The 18,400-nt window shown below is 29.4% G+C and overlaps 1 protein-coding gene across 1 annotated transcript in view; it reads right to left on the bottom strand.

Moving 5' to 3' along the window:
• LOC113370539 (scavenger receptor class B member 1-like) overlaps positions 1 to 16,457 on the bottom strand; it is a 132,296-nt gene extending 115,839 nt beyond the window's left edge. The window contains exon 1 of the mRNA XM_026611217.1: positions 16,329 to 16,457. The gene's annotated coding sequence lies outside the window, so the exon portion shown is untranslated. The remainder of the gene's footprint in view (positions 1 to 16,328) is intronic.
• Between the last annotated feature and the right edge of the window lie 1,943 nt (positions 16,458 to 18,400).

The raw sequence follows: 18,400 nt of genomic DNA, 5'->3' as shown, positions 1-18,400 counted from the left end.
TGTTCAGTAAAATTCTCACACATTACTGTATTGTAAAAAGGTGTTTTTTTGTCGTTTTTCAAAAATTTGTAACCTGACAGGGTTACAAATTTTGCACCCCAGGGGGCAAGCAAGCCCAATGTATTTAATTTTAAAAGGATTTTCCAAAATAATAGCTACGTTATTCAGCAAATGTCAAATATAAAATTCTTGGGCGTATTTTTTGCACTGTAAATTACCTTGAACTGGTATTTTGTCCTTTTTACCCTAACTAGGTTTAGAGGCCAGAAGTTATATAGAAAAATAGTTGAATCTAATTTAAAATTAACACTACATCTTATAAAACAATTAAATGAAGTGAACTTGAAAATTATATTATGGTTACGTAAAACTAAGCAACAGTGCACACAACTAAGATGAATAACGAAAGAAAATACTTTTGTTATGAATTTTACAACATCGTCGCTTTTCTCCCGATAGCAAACGCCGCAAGAATTAAAGTTATGGCTGGTTATACATCTTTTTCTCTTTACATTCAAATATTGTTAATAAAAAAGTTCTAACTTAACTGGTTTTTGAGATATCGGTGGTGGATCTTTTTACCCTAGAACCTTTAATCCCCGCTCTACCCTATATTATGACTATTCCTAATAGAGTTTTTTGACTTAATATTTTCATATGAAGCTATGCGTGCAAAGGGCGATTTTTACTTGAAAATTATAATTGAGATCTATAACATCAATTAAAAATTTGATATCATACTGCCTGATATATAGAGGACTGAGGTTGAGATTGAACCGGGAACTGATTTTAAATAGACCACGACCTTATCAAAAAGGGCTCAAGTCGATTTAGGGTGAATAAGAAACATTTTTTTTGCCCAGATATATTCTTGATTTAGATGATTTAGTATTTTTACATAAACATCTCAACATTTTTAGCAATTTATAATTTACAAATTAAATAAATTTCTGTCAACTTTTTCATAATATTTTTAGGTAAAGGATACGACATAATTGACCGATTGTAATATGGTTATTCTGTTAAGGTTAGTATAAACTACACTCACAAATAATAGAGTTGCTAAAAATAATTTTCACTTAGGCAGCAAAGTCATCAATTACGTTTATTATTAAAAACTGCCTTAGTGCACAAAATCATTATTAAGCTCCAATTACGCTTTTCGTCATTTTTTTAAATTTATTTTTTGCTTGCAGAAAGATATTACTTATTATGATCAATCAAAACTTACATTAATTTGTCGCTATATATGTGTGTATAAGTGTATATGTATTTTGCTTGTACTAAACTTCTTAAATTGCAAGAATAATATTTTCAATGCTTCAGCAAATTCAAAATTGACGCAATATTATTTACGTCTTTCATAATTTTCTATATATACCAAATGCACAATAATAACGTATCGAGATTCAATTAAGCGCGAATTTTAATATAATTTTTCTGTAAAAAAGGAAGTGCTTTGTGATTTAAATTCTCCTTTGAACTCATTCAAATTTTTACGGTTATTCTAAATTTTTTCTGGGTGATTTAAATTTTTCATGTCAAAATAGTCTATTCACCATGGCTTGTAAGTCTCTTTTTGGTTTTTTTTTTATACTAGCAGTTTCAGCTAGCTTTTTCTGTCTTTGAATATCTTGATTCAGACGAACAATCGCTCTGTGTATACATTTGGATTCAACCAGAGATCTTTTTAATTTTAATAAATTCTAATAATACTTTCTAAAAGAGTCTAATTATAGTAAAACTTGTTAAATGATATTTAGTTATACCTTCAACAATAAAAATACTAAAAAAATATAATCTGCTTGTCATTAGATGCTTTTAATAATTCAAATATATATTTTAGGTAAAATGATTTTTACTATTTTCACAATAAATTATTTCATTATCTAGTCGATGAAAAAGACTAACCTGAAGTTTGACATGCGAACCAGCAAACGTTTAAATAAAACCCTAAATTAATTTCTAAAATTAAACTATTTTTTCTCCGGTATTCGAAATGTCCTGGTGTTTAGTTTAAGCACCATAATTATAATATTGCCAATTGTCATCGAAATCCCAGAAAAACAACAAAAAGGTTCTCTTTGGCAAAAATAGATAAACTGTGACAAAATTCTACGGTTTTGAGATATTTTTAAACGTACTTGAGAACAAAGCCTGGAGCATAGCTCTGTACGGATCGGAGACATGGACTCTAAGAAAGGCCGATAAGAACTACCTCGAGAGTTTTGAAAGTGGACAGACAAAACAACAAATGAAGTACTGAAAAGAGTGGGCAAAGAAAGGACTCTATTGAGCACAATTCTGAGAAGAAAAGCCAGTTTGGATTGGACCTCTTTTGCAAAAAGAGTGCCTCCTGCACGACGGAGTCAAGGGTAAAATAGAAGGAACAAAAATAATGGAAAGAAGAAGAATGCAGACGATTGACGACTTACGCGAGAAGAGAAAATACAGAGAACTGAAGGCCGAAGCATGTGATTAAGAAGCATGGAAAAAGAAGTTTGGAAACAAAATACATGAAATAAAAAAATGGGGATAGAGAATAGTGGTAATGAGATGAAGGGCTAGGAAATCATTTGTTGTGGTGGCTCTCACACCATGGGCCTGCCTTCAGGTAAACTAACATCTATTATATATATCTAGTATTTGTAGTTTATATATACCTATATCTATAACCATACGTATGCACTTGTATATATGCATAGTAAGAGTTAATTACCAGAAAACACACAAATAATTAATAATTAACACAAGACATTTGAAGTTGCGAAAGTTAGTCGATTATGTTGAAATAATGGACATACGCGTCGGCCGGTGTGTCTCGCGCGCTCTTGGACTGATCCTCTAGTAGTATTCCATTAGTTTTATTAGAATGCATTCTTACTTGACCCAGATGATTAACGATCAGCTACTGTTGGGCAATTTAAAATAAAGCTGCCAAAATATCTGCTTATCATGTTTAGATAGAATATTTGCAAAAATTTTAGCCAATACTTTTTAGCCGGATTCGACAAAACTTTTGTGAATTTCCAAATATATTATGGAATTTCCATGTAGTTTAGCATATAATGAGAAATTAATATAAACAATAAGTTTTACGTATAAACAAAGATTTTCCCGTTCATTTAGTTTTTAAACAAGTTTCATCAGTGACTGTATAAATAAAAATGTGGCTTTACAATATTGACTCACATATTTTACTGATTTATTTGCATACTTGATTAGTGTTATAGACTTTTGAAAAATGTATCCATTTTACATAACTTTTACTCTAGAATAAAATGTTCTGAACTAGATCTTTATATATAATCATAGAAAGCATAATATTCGTTATCTAACTGAAAGCAAGAACCTTCAGTTTTTAACAAACAACATTGGACTAATTTATATGAATTTGTTTATACATATGATAATATCAATCGCAAAGTTTTGCATCGATAATTATGTAAATAATAATCAAGTTGTATGTGCAACATCGTTTTGATTGACTCACAATAATTATTTTTACCCTAACTAAAGAGCTAAGACCCTAATTACCCTAATTAAAGCTTAGTATAAGCTTTTTACCCTAATTAAAAAGCATATACTAAGTACTTAGCATTACCAACAAATAGTTCCGGGTTCGATCCCACTCCAATCATCTCGATAAAAATCGGTAGTAATATCAGATTTTCACTTGATAGATCTAATATATGTGTCATTAAACCAATTCTCCAATAAAATTACATCAGATACAGAACAGTCTACCACTGGGTTGCATTTTGCATTTGCATTAATAACACTACATGTTGAGCAGCTCATAGAAAACATAAGAATAGTTCTGATTGTTTCTCATAAATTAGCAATTAAACTGCAGAAACCAATTACAATTAACAACTATCAGACTATGTTCAGTGAAATTCCTAAGTGCATTCATCATTGTCCTTTTTACCCTATATACGGGGTAAAATGGGACGGTAAAGGGGCACAAAATAGTTAATATTGTTAATTTAAGTATTTGTACCTTGGTAAGTGATTTATTATAAGTTTCTGCATCTCTATTTCGCTCACTTTATATTGAGAACTAACAAATAAAAAAAGTTGTACCTTAATCCGCAAACTTTTGAAACTTTACTTAATCAATATATTTATTTTATGAGTATAAAAAGTATGTGAGATCGATGTGAGACTGAAATCAGCTGCCTATTTTTATACTTGCTTTACTATATTTGCGCAATACTTTATTTATTAAAGTTGTTTATATAGAGTTGGTTCTCAACAATGAAGAAATAATAAAGCATTCACATAAACTACTCAAGAAAGTCTTAACAACAAAACTTTCTTTAGATAAAATTTTTATTGTATGGCCGCAGGTCAAGTTCCATATGTCACATAAGATGATATAATACTACAAGAACTAGTGATGTAAATTGTGTGCCAAGAAAAGGAAGAAAGTTTTCAATGACTATATTTAATAATAACACTAGTCGAACTACCAGACGTAATTTTGATTAAAAATGTACTAAGATTTTCGGAGATTACATATACATAAATTACTAATTTGTGAACATTAACTTCATTTTGATCATAATATCTAAGGAATATTTAAGATGTTTCAACAGTAAGGAAACTTATTTAAAATGTTTCAACAATGTTATTATTAAAACAGAAATTTTGATTTGGAAAGTTTTTGATTAGGGGGCGTCCATTAATCACGTGAGCTAGTTTTTAAGGATTTTTGGACCCCCCCTCCCCCTTGATGGTACGTGGTGATATTCAAAATTACCCCCCCTCCACCTCCAAACATCACGTGTATTTTTAGTTACGTGAAAAAACAAAAATGTTTGATTCCTTTTTTGAAAATGTTTGAATTTCTTTAAAAAAATGAGTTAAAAAATAAATACACCTGATATCTTACCATACCCCCCCCTCCCTACGTGATATTTCGTGATTTTTTGTCAAACCCCCCCTCCCCCTAAAAACCTCACGTGATTAATGGACGCCCCCTTATTGGATGGAATAGTTTCAGCTCAATAAAATATGCTGCAAATCATAAAAACAAATTGTAGTCAAATTAGGTATCAGGTATTAGGTTAATGAGGTAATTGTAGAACAAATTAGGCGAATTAAATTTGTATGACTTCCACATTGAAATTGTGGATTTATTTGAACATGCCAAAATTAATACAAAATGTAGAAATAGCTATAAACACATATAAATAAATTGTTTCACATATGATCTTAATGCATAAAAATGCAATTTCTACGAAAAATAAATTGTAACAAACAAATTCTTGAAAATAAATATTTTCTGCAATACATAATATATAATTCGCAATAAGATACTGATTATGAATAAATTTATATAGGGTGTGCCAAATTTTGTAAGTTGAAGTACAACCGTACCAGTATCGAATATTTTTTTGGAAATATATTTACAAAATACAAACTAGTCAAAGTACAAAAATACAAACAGAAAAATATACAAATTGAACTTGAAATATACAAATTTTTTGAAATATTTGAGCGAGGGTTTAAGTTTTAAGTACATACAGTAAAAAGTAATTACAAATAATCTAATGGGATAAACCGAATGCAAAATTTTGCTGTATAAATGATTGTCAATTAAATCATAATAATAAGTATATTATTTAGTGGGGAAGACTGGGTACGGTTGTGCCACTATTTTTTCTGAACAGTCATAATTTTGTTAATTTACTAGTTAGCTGGGAAAAAAGTAAATTAAATGGTAATTTGAACATTTGTCTACGTGGAAATAGTGAAATACTGTCCTTAAATTCGATGGATTAGTCATAAAACCAAATTTTACAAAAAAGACGATTGTGACAGCGATTGGGGTCAGTAGTGAGAAGCATAAAAATAGGTGAAAAACAATAGGTATAATCACCAAAATAGTTTAAAACGAATTTCAGTTTGTTAATAAGAATGATATGTACTGATATGTAACACAACACAACATGAACAATTAAACAAAGCTTATAAACAAAATATAACAATATATAGTACAATTTATTTTTTTAAACAAAGTTGACAAAAATTATTCGTAAAATTTTCTTTTATTATATTTTTCTTTTCCTTTCTATGTCGTATTTTGTCTTAGTTGAATTAGATTTTATAATCTGTTTAATCTTTACCCGAAAAGGACAAGAAATACATGTCACTGAGCTTAATTATCTATGCAAAAACTAATTGCTGGTATTTAATTACTAATGTATAACTAACAGCAAAATAACAAAGTGATCAACCTGTATGCAATTAACAGTTATTATTAAAAGTATTCGGAAACTTACTTTTGACTCTTTAAAAGCAATGCGGTCCGCAGATCATGTTAATGCATGGCACTGACTGAAAGAAATAATGGTAACTTGTTCAAAAAATCATTCTTCATCTTTCTCCCTTTGGGCCCTATATCAAAATCGTTATAGTTTGTCTGTTATGACGACTACCACTACCGTACCCTGGCTCCAGTCTCCCCTATAATAGATGTAAATAAAATATTTGCGTAGTTGCAATCGAAAATCATTTGGGCAACACTAAAGCGATGTCAGTTTAAACCAAAACAACGGCATTCTGATCTATCTCTGGATGCTTAAAACTCGAAATTTTAGTATATTGTGCAATGACTTACATATGTGTATCCTCAAGAATTTTATACTATTTTAAGTGTGTTAATTGGTAATATTTGTTACGTAAAGTAAACACGTGATAACGTGATTTTAAATATTCTGTTTTATTCAAATTTTCTCACCTGATAGAGGAAGTTAGAAAAAATAATAGGTATATATTGAGTAACCCGGAAGCATAAGAAATTAGAACTTTGAAATTAGTTGTACAGGACAGAGCCATAATAAATATGTTACTTTCAGATAAGTCTACCAAAATATATAGCTGAGCAGAAAATGATATATAATCTGTTGCACATTATTAATTGTCAAAAATATATCTAGTAGTCTAGAAAACTTATTGGTTCAGTCTTTTGGTCACATAAGTTAGAACACTATTGTTTTTCTTTTACTTAATGGTTATATGAATACAATAATAAGCAGCTCATTTTAGCCTCACAATCATTTGCAAGCTTGCATCAACAAATATCTGTTGATTTATCTTGTCTTCATCAATTACATTTTAACCAAAATATTTCTTCCTAGTTTTACGCAAATTGCTGGAACTTCCCGTACCGTAACAAAATGTTCGAGGAATATTAAATGCTTTCAAATAAATTATTATAATAATAAATATTGTAACATTGTCTAATATTTATAGGAATTATATAAACTGAATTGCAAAGTTGAAAATATTTGTTTAAAGTATATTAGAACTTAAGTCAGAATTACAATTAAAATCTGAATTATTTTCGGTATACAAAAAAAAAATTTTTTTGAAAAAAGCAACAAGCAGAAAGTTCTTTGAACCATTCAAATCGGACGCTTAGCTCTCTCAAGAACTGCCATATTTAGCTCTGTATCTCGCAAACCGCTGGACCTGCCTTTGCCAAAAACTAATCACCACTTTTCCTCGTCATTATGAATTGAATGTTTTTTAGATCATTCAAATCCGATGCTCCGATCTCTCAAAAACTCGATTTTTATTTTCCTGCTCCGAAACGGTTGGACCTGCCTTTGTCAAAAACTAATCTGCACATCTCCCTATCAATAGGAACCGAATGTTTTTCGAACCATTCAAATCGATTGATCCGTGCGCCCGAAAACGTGCACGAAAATGTGTATCCATACATACATACGCATACACACGCATACAGATACAGATCGATTTTTTCTGAGGTATGCCAAAATGTTCAGAAACCTCCAAAACGTGAAGAAACGTAAAAATTTTCAATTTAGATTTTTGGACGATTACAATAACTTACCCTACGGGAAGTTAATTATGGAAAAATGCTATTTATTTCTCTCATTTATTAAATGCTTAAAAATTTTGGGATAAGATGAAAAAATTTTAGATTATTTACATCTATATTTTTTCAGACATTTATTTTTACTAATCATTCTGTATAACAATTAAACAACGGCAACGCAATAAAAAGTAGGGGTTATAATAGTGTATGATATATTATATGATTAATGGATGAGACTTCAATTTGAAATTAATAAAATTTCTATGATTGACGTAGGAATTGAATAATAATGATTGTTATAAATTTTGTTTACGTCGGTTTTGCTATAAAAATTTTGAATACATTTTTTTCTTAACCAAAAATCTTGAAAGTCATTTAACCTATTGTAAAAGTTCATTCAAAACAATATATAAGACTGGAACCCCAAAAAATGGATTTTCCGGCAACATAATGATGTACAATCACTAACCTTCGAAATTATGATAAACAGAGAACAATTGATATAAAATTTCCAATAAATCGAAGGCCGTTTAATTTTGTTATTTGTGACGTGTATATTACAACGTGGGTGTTTTATCATTGTCAATTAAACATGAATTAATATAATATGAAAGTTAGCTATGAATTCAGTCACATTTAAATAATCATCGCTTATCTATAGAGTAAAGTTGTAATTTTTCATAAAAAATATTACAAAGAAAATTTATAATTTCCATGAATTTAGAATGATTAAAATGACGCCTCAGTAAAACAAAAATTCCTTGGTATTTATTCAAATATCTGTCTGTATTTACTAAGGAAATTGTTCAGTGTGAACGTACTTGAACAAACATTTCTAAAATATTTGCATATTTATATACAAATATTGATAACAATACTAGAATTAATAATAAGTTTCAGCTTATACTTATTGCTTTCCTCAGAAAATTGTCTCGAGTAAATGTTATGTTTATTGTTTATAAAGGAGTTATTGTTTTAAATCTCTATGCTATTCTATTGGCATATCAATATGTAATCATAACTTTGGTGCTTGCAAAATGGCTAAGAATATTGAAGTTTGATGTAAATGAACTTCAAAACTTGCACGTAACTTTTACCTTACGTTTGAAAACCTATTCTGCAATATATTTAACTAACTAGTGGTGTATGGCATCGTACCTTAAGGCAAATTGCTGAAACTTCCCGTACCGTAATGAAATATTCGAGAAATTTTAAACGTTTTCAAATATATTATTACAAATACTGTAACTTTCATTGGTTTTGCTATCTTGTTATATCTGAGCAAATCAAATGTAAATCATAAATCAATTTATCTTCAGAACATTAACAATCGTCATTTTATTTCGAATTCAATTTCAAAAAAATAGTTGCCTAATTTACACAAAATTGAAGAAGTGCTCCCATATAGTTACAGTCTAAACGCATTTGCAAATAATTCTGTGCGACATTTTCACTTGTACTGTGCTTAGCTTGGCGGCATTTTCACATGTTTCATAAAATTGGAAAAGTGCTCCAGTACACAAACAGTCTAAACGCACTTGGGTAAACATTTGTACCAGAGTGACGCTTAGACTGTGCTTAGCCTGGGTAATTTTTTGAATTTTTAATCCAAAATTACAAAAATATTTTATGAAAAATAAAAAAAATATCCTCAAAAGCAATTGTTTTGTCAATACAAGCAGAAAGTTTTTTAGATCATTCAAATCGGACGCTTAGTTCTCTCAAAAACTGCCATTTTTTGCACATTTACCTCTGTATCTTCGAAACGGCAGGACCTGTCTTTGGCAAAAACTAATCAGTACATCTCCACATCAATATAGATCGAATGTCTTTTGAATCATTTAAATCGGACGCTTAGTTCTCTTCAAAAGCTGCCATTTTTGCACATTTAGCTCTGTATCTTTGAAATGACAGGACCTGTCTTTGGCAAAAACTAATCAGCACGTCTCCCTATCAACAGGAATCGAATGTTTTTTAATTTCCCGTAAGGCAAGTTATAGTAATCGCAAAAAAATCGAAAATAAAATTTTTATATATCTTTACGTTTCAGAGATTTCTGAACATTTTGGCATACCTCAGAAAAAATGGTTGTGCGTGTGTGAAACCTTCAAAACGTCGAAAAATGCAAAAAAAATTATTTTCTATTTTCAGCCCGATATTATAATTATTAATATTAAGAACTATAACTCATGTTTTATTTTTGATATTACGCCCGATTATTAGACTCTTAAGATATATCTAATTCCAAAACCCTAATTAAAGAACTACAAAACAACATCTGTCTAATTTGACATCCCAACAATCTGTCAAACATTTTTTTAAATGTTTTATCAACAAAATGCGATAAAAGCATAATTAAGAATAACATCCGCATAAAAAAATATAAACATTGAGACCTTTTTTATTGTAAAGGGCATTGCCAGATTTTGACGAGCACTTCAAGTTATTAACGTGAAAAAAAAAAGATTAAACATGACATTGATTATGTGTTTAATTCGGCGCTTATCTAAACCACGAAGTATGCATCTCATTAATTCGTGCCTAGCATACAAATTAAATATTTTAATTCAGAATAGATAATTTTTTCCGTTAGTGATTGAATTAGAAAAAAAGTCTAAATGGGACATTATTAACAAGGTGAATTAGTTTAGTCAAATAAATAATATATATAAATATTCGTACATAGCCAATACTATTTAGGTATATAAGAGTAAAAAATAAAGTCAAAAAAGATACTATAGATTTATGCAGAAACGGCCTGCCTTTTGTTCGCAAAACCTTATCAGCACGATTGCCAAATGATATATATATTCAAGGATTTATTGTTAAAACGCGTACGAAAAATGTTGCACTTATCTGCTATTTCGATAGAAACGTTTAAAAAAATTCGATATGTTTAAAAAATTAAACCACTTGTCGTAGAGCCATATTATTTTAAGTTTCATCAAAATCGTTGAAAGAAATATCAATAATAGGGGTTATCGAATTAATTATAAAGCAACTGCCAGAAGATCTTTTTCAAAAAATCTAGTCAGGGGGCGTCCTTTAATCACGTGATCGACGTTTTAAGAATTTTTTGACCCCCCCTCCCCCTTGGTGAGACGTGGTGATATTCGAAATTATCCCACCTTCCCCACAAAACCTCACGTGTATTTTCAGTTACCAAAAATATGAAAAAAATCTTGAATTTGATAAAGAATAAATACAAGTGATATTTTATTATGCCACGAGATGTTTTGTGTTTTTTTGCCAAAACCCTTCCTCTCCCCAAAAACCTCACGTGATTAATGGATGCCGATCTTCCCGATATGTGTAAATAATCGACTTAATCAATAATAAACAAATTAATTTATGAGTAATTAGAAGTATTTCGAGAGGATTTATTACACATAATTGAAAACGAACGAACATGTTAATTCGGAGTATTTTTTAAAGCACATTTTCACAAATCAATAATTTTTATAATTGAGCCAGTTTTCGTAGGACGTTAATGGTTTAGTATGTTCATTAAGACCAAGTAATCTATCGTTATACCAAGTAAATCATCTAATTTTAATTTTAACAAACGTCAACAAAACTACTCATTTTCTGAAACTTTGTTTAATTTTTAAAATTAAACTACTTGTCGTAAGGCAGTAATATTTCAGTAAGTTCTATAAAACCATGATATAAATCGTCAAAGAAAGTTTCATAAAAATCGGCTTAAATTTTTTTTCAACAGTTAATCACAAGAAAACGGCTCGGTAGATTTTCACCTAAAACTAATCAGTATTATTACCAACTAATATCTTTCGAACAGTTTTTGATTTTTTAAAATCGATTCGGTAGAATGAGTTTAAATGTGAACGAAAAGTTTAACACTCTTTTTTAAATTACAAAGAAACGGCTCGGCAGATCGTCTCACAAAACTGACGATAGTGCTCATTAAGATACATCGAATGGCTTTTAAATTTCTGGAATCGGTTCAGGCGTTTTTGAGAAAACGCCGATGAAAAGTGTAATTTTGACAAATGCCAAAAAACGATACGAATTTTTGCAAATTTTGACGAATTTTTAAAGCTAAACGAGATGTCGTACGGCGGTAATATTTTATTATGATCTAGAAGACTATGATATCTACCGTAAAAAAAATCATAAAAATCGTCGATTTTTTTTTTTAATCTTTATTACAAGAAAACGGCCCGGCCGATCTTTACCAAAAACTAATCAGCACGATTCCCACCCAATATCTTTTTGAACGGTTTTTGAATTTTCAGAATCGATTCAGAATTGCGGGACGAATTTGTTGTCACTTTTCTGCTATTTATAAAGAAACGGCTTGGACGATCGTCGCACAAAACTCAGAAACGCTAGTCCTCAATGCGAAACATCGAATGGCTTTTAAATATTTGAAATCGGTCGAACCGTTTTTGAGAAAACGGCGACTTACGGCAAAAAATCTGTTCACATACACGCACACACACACACATACTTTTTCCAAATTTGGGCTCATTCGATTCAGAATGGCTTGAAACGTCGAGAAAACATAAAGTTAGCGAATCGGATATTTTTATGAAAACATGAAATTCTCTTTCGGGAAGTTAAAAATTGGTTACAATACCACAGTATAAATATTTATAAATTAACATGTAAGATAAAACAGGATGTTACAAAGCCAGAAACAATTTCTTTTACAATTATGTATTCTGGGTGATTTTTTTGATCATTAAATATTAACGAATAAAATTTCTTTCTTCAAAAAGTTTTTACTTATATTCGAAATGTCTTAAGACAAATTAATTTTTTTCTTCCTATTTGAAGAGAAATCAGAACTTTGTGTTTCAGAAGCTATCGTGATGCAACTCTCTAATTTGGTATTCGAAGACAACTCAGTGGTTGACCATTCTTCTTCTGGTGAGATTCTTATTAGATTTTTCGAAATTGTTATGTATCGAAATTTGTAACAATATGTTGAATTCAAGTCATATTTCAGATCTCTAATTTTGAACGAAAACTTATATTATTATCAGAACCTGGGGCCTGTGGTTGCTAGACCAACCCCTTATCACGGAAAAGCTGAAAAACGTAAGTAGCATTATTTTGGAAATGCATTAGTATTAATAACCCTGAATACTGCATGTAGAAGATTTCTAACTATGTATGTATACCTCATACGAGTCAATCGTGATTCGAAAATTTATATTTACAATTGATTTGTTTATAATTTTAATACATATTTTTTGTACTGTAGACATTATGTCTGCCTAAAATGACTGTCTAAATTTGCTTTGAAACAAGTCTGCGACGATGCTTGTTTCTCAATTAGTATTTGTTTCCTGATAGCACTCGACTCGATTTATGATTCGAAACAGAATGAAAAAAATTCAAGCACACGTCATATGATTCTTGCAAGAAATAAGATGGAATAAAAAACCGTTCTTTTATATATACGTGTAAAGAATCAATCTTCAATGACGTCAGAAAAAGATCGTTAAATTGGTAAAAAAATATATGGCGTTATAAAGAGTCGAAGTCTGGTTTATTTTCATCACTGTATTAATTATTAATTTCGATTGAATTTTAAGCTTTATGATAGAATATATTAGTTTTTTTGCTTATTAGATTATGTCGAAAGGAAAGCATAGAAAGTAGGCCTATTTTCTGAATGGTTCCGTGTAAGGGCATTGGCTTTTGACTGAAAGGTTTCAGGTTTCATATCCAGCTTGCAGATCTTCTCTTGAAGATCTATGTAAAAGTTTGTTTCAATAGATCTTTTTAAATGAGAAAAAATCCCTTTTCCGAGCTATTACTCCAAACTAAAAGCTTCCAGTATTAGAAAATTCTAAATCGCTGTACAAATACATAAAGTAAATAAAACTTTATTTTAGATCTATGTACTCAACACGCAGAAGGCACAAGGTTAATATTACAAAATTACATGAAAATGAGCCTCCTTATAGTACGCCTATTCCAAGAAAAAACTTCTAAATAAGTACATTTGGTTCCCAAATTTCAATAATATATTATAAAAATCCACATAAACCCCCATAAGGACCACAGCGTTCTTCGAGAAAATGCAATTATTAAAAAAAAAATTAAGTAAACGTTTAGAAAAAATAGTTTTAAAAAACACGCAAGTTGTGCTTATTTTTTATATCTGTTTATTTGTAGATATAAATCTGAATATAAATTCAAAATCGGTAATGGATTTATTGTGAAAATATAAAGGAATTTTTATTAGCAATTACTATGTAACCACATATCAATGTCCGAACACACCTACACTTTTATCTTATTATGGACATTTATAACTTTCCGTAGAGTAAATTATAGTAATCGCAAAAAAATCAAAAATGAAAATTTTTATATGTCTTTATGTTTCAAAGGTTTTTGAACATTTTGGCATACCTTAGAAAAAATGGATGTATGTGTGTGTGTAGTGTTTGTATGTGTGTATGTGTGTGTGTGTGCGGATACAAAATTTTCGTCGACGATTTCGGGAACAACGATCAATTGATTTGAATAATTCAAAAAAACATTTGAATCAAAAAAACATTTGATATTTGTATTGATAAGGAGACGTCCTGATTAGTTTTTGGCGATGGCGGGTCTAATTGTTCCGAAGATACAGGGCATAAAGTGCCCAAAATGGTAACTCAGTTATTAAGAGAACGTAGCGTCCAATTTCATTAATTCAAAAAACATTTTACTTGTATTGACAAGATGAAGAAGTGATTAAATTTTTGGGAAGGCAGGTCCAGCGGTTATGGACTCTCAATAAAAATAAGTCATTCGGCGGTCAAAAATGTTTATTGGACATATGCACATATATAAAAATTAGCAGATATTTTATAGAGATTTTAATAATCTGTACTCATTTTGTGCAATTTTTTTGGGTTTCGTACCAAGATTTTTGATTACGGTATGGGAAGTTCTAGCAATTTTCCTTAAGGCACGATGCCATGCACCACACTGGCTAGAGAATAAAATGTTAAAACATTGTCCAAAATTTTTGATTTTTTAAACTATTATTAAATCAAAATTTGTCTAAGGTAAGGCAAGTGCGGGTCTACTTAACTGCGTCTTCTTATGATGAAGATTAGTTAGCAAGATTTGCGCAAATCTGCTGACGCGTCAGCAAAACGATTGAAATCAATGAAAAATCACAAAAAATCATTAATTGTATATGCGTAGAACATTTGCAGAAAAATATTGTACCGCATTCGCCGACATTGAAATAATTTTAATATGTTGAATTACGAACTTGAATGCGGATTAATGAGAAATAACAAGATAAGACCGAAAAAAACTTAAGGTAAACGGAAACATGTACGTATGTCCTTATATTTTGATAATTTAAAAACAGATTAATTTTCAATAATCATTGAGTATTTTTTTGATTTTATTTAAAATTCAGAATTCTTGCCAGTGTGAATTTCATCCTTGTAATATTTTCCATGATAAAAACATCAAGACCTACTCATGAAATTATTTTTTTGTTATAAACAAACTGAGTACAAATACAAAATAAAATTTAGCACAATGTTAGTGCAATGTTAAGAACGACTGAAATAACGTTGTTAAAAATTTGCAACCACGAGGTTTCGTATTCAAATCCCGCAAGATTGAAGCAGATAATAATATTCACTTTTAATTATGAATAAAGAAATACATTTTCAAATGAAAGTATTCCTCGGGCACTGCTAAGCAAAAAATATTTGTAAAAATTGAATAAAATAAGATGTAAATTTAAAAATGATGAATGTAGAAAATTGATATGTGAAACATAGAATGGTATAGGATATAAAATACAAAATAACGTTGGTAAATGCTAAAAAATGACAATTAATTAAAATAAAGAGAAATGAAAACAACTCAACGTGAGTTTTTTGGAATTTTACCTTATCTTGATATTTGATATTTGATTTGATTTTTATGTTATAGAAATAGATTAGACAACGATTCATTTATATAAATTGTTTGATTAAACAGCCATGTGCAATTAAAATAATATTCTATTAATGAGAAAAATATTTGCTGGATTGTTTGAAACGTTACGTAAAATAATTGGATGCAAAAAATACTAACGATATAACATCCTCCCGGTATTCTTTTATAAAACTATTTGACCATTTTTGTTTAAAACCTATTTGAACCTTTTATAAAATTATTTGACCTTACAATTTGTTTCATATAACAGATATCGTAGATAGATAATAAAATTAATTAATAAAAGGAAAAAGTAATATATGAAGGTATAATTCTATTGATCTAGTACGAGTAGCCCTAAATAATTACTATGTACGAATAATAAATCATAATAGTCAACCATTTTGTTTTAAACCTAGCCTGTGTTGATAATCCACAAACTTAATGATAAAAGTTCGCGATGCTACTGAGCTAAATAAAAATATTATATTTCGAATGAATCTGTATATTAAATAACACATTCTCAGTAGTAGGAAATAATTGTAGAATGAAAATAAATAAAACTTACCAAGCGCACCATAGCAGGTCTTAAGTCGCAATTGCAGTTTTCCATATTTAATTTCACTCTTCTAATATATTAATCAATATTTGTTAGTATTTTTATACGAAATGATAAGTCCCTATTAAAGCACTTATGTAACACAAATTGCATTGGATACTAACAATATAACATAACTTTGACATACTAAAGGTTAGAATAGATTTAGTTGACTAATAACAATTTTGTGACATTTGCAAATGCAGGGTTGCAACCTGCGTAGTTGATTAATCAAACCGTTATGACCAGTTGGTTAACGGCGTTGTGGGGTACCAACCATCATTGTGAACTGTGACCAATTTCATTTATGTTTGCACTGTTGTTTTCAAATGAAGTGATCAAACTTCATATTTGTTATAAAAAAGTATTGTTGATAATTAATAAAATTATTCGTTAAAAAAACAATATACGACTATGAAAGTATAATTCTATTGATCTCGTACGAGTGGCCCTAAGTACGCACAAACAAGTAATTATAATAGTCAACCATTTTGTTTTGAACCTTGTCTGTGTTAACAAACTTAATGAATAAAAATCACAATGCCATAAAGCAGAATATAAATATTACAGTTTAAAAAAATTATATACATATTAAATGACATATATGTTCAAATAAGAAATAAAAGTACAATGTATTAAAATAAAACTTACCAAGCGGTTCATTGTACTTCTCAGGTTGTTGTTTCCCATATTTAGTTTCACTCTTATAATATGGTTGTCACTATTTGTTTGCACTTTTTACTAGAAATGTTGAGTCTGTAGAAATACACCAAAGCACTACAAATGACATTACATTCTAACAAAACTTCGAAAAACTAAGAATTAGATTAGACTAATTGTTGACAAATCACCATTTTGTGACATTTGCAAATGCAGGGTTGCAACCTGCGCAGATGTCATCAAATCAAACCTTAATGACCAGTTGGTAAACGCCATATTTAAATTTTGGAGTACCAACGATAGCTGTGAACTGTGACCAACTTCATTCATGTTTGCACTGCTCTGAAGTTTCCCAATGTTTCGATCACTTCATATCTGTTTGTTATGTTGTCAAATTTGCTGTCATTTATATTATTTTTTATAAATATTATCAACTTTGCAATATTTGTGTATTTTATTCATAACGTTATAAACTTTTTCACCTAACAGACAAATAATGTAATATAATTATAAGGACTGTATATATAAAAAATATTTCCTAATTTTAAGTGTTCAAAGTTTGAGTTAAATAGCAAATGTGAAGATTATAATAGCTATTGTAAATCTTTGAAGATTAAAATATCTACGAATTAAAACATACTAGTAACATTTCATATTGCTTAAGATTAAAGTGAATAATATTGTTAAATTCATTAAACTATAAACAAATTAGTGATAAAAGCATATTGAAATTTGGAGTTGAGTAAAACAAAGAAAGAAATTACTCAGAAATGGCAGACTATTCGAAATTGGCAGGAGAAGGAATTGGTAATGTATTTATATCTAATTTTGCAGACTTATATTTATCGTATTAAATTCGATTCCACTTCACGGACAATCCATATATCGAGCAGTAGCCATATCAATTTTTACTTCAAAATATAAATCTTAAATATATTAAATATGAAAAATAGATCTTAAATATCTTAAATATGCCAAGTGAAAATACCCCTTAGGGGATAATGCTAAGTGAATAATAAGTCAGCACTATTAAATGTTTTAAATAGATTATATAAGTGATGTTCACAACTTTAGTTAGAATTGGAATTAAAATCTGAATTATTTTTCTATATTCAAAAAAATTTTTTTTTTAATTAAAAGAAAAAAAATTCAGAAATTTTTTTCTTTCAGAAATTTCTTTCCCCAAAAGCAATCGTTTCAGCAGAAAGTTTTTTTAATCATTGTTTCGGATAATTAGTTCTCTCAAAAACTGCATTTTTTTGCATTTAGCTCTGTATCTTCAAAATGGCCGGACCTGCCTCTGCCAAAATCTAATAACCACTTCTACCCATCATTACGAATCGAATATTTTTTGAATCGTTCCAATTGTTTGATTCGTTCTT

The sequence above is a fragment of the Ctenocephalides felis genome, unplaced genomic scaffold (genome assembly GCF_003426905.1).
Source record: "Ctenocephalides felis isolate EL2017-DRISC unplaced genomic scaffold, ASM342690v1 CF-g0.4_SCAFFOLD_01492, whole genome shotgun sequence".
Classification (NCBI taxonomy): domain Eukaryota; kingdom Metazoa; phylum Arthropoda; class Insecta; order Siphonaptera; family Pulicidae; genus Ctenocephalides; species Ctenocephalides felis.
This window is presented reverse-complemented; position numbering and strand designations above follow the sequence as displayed.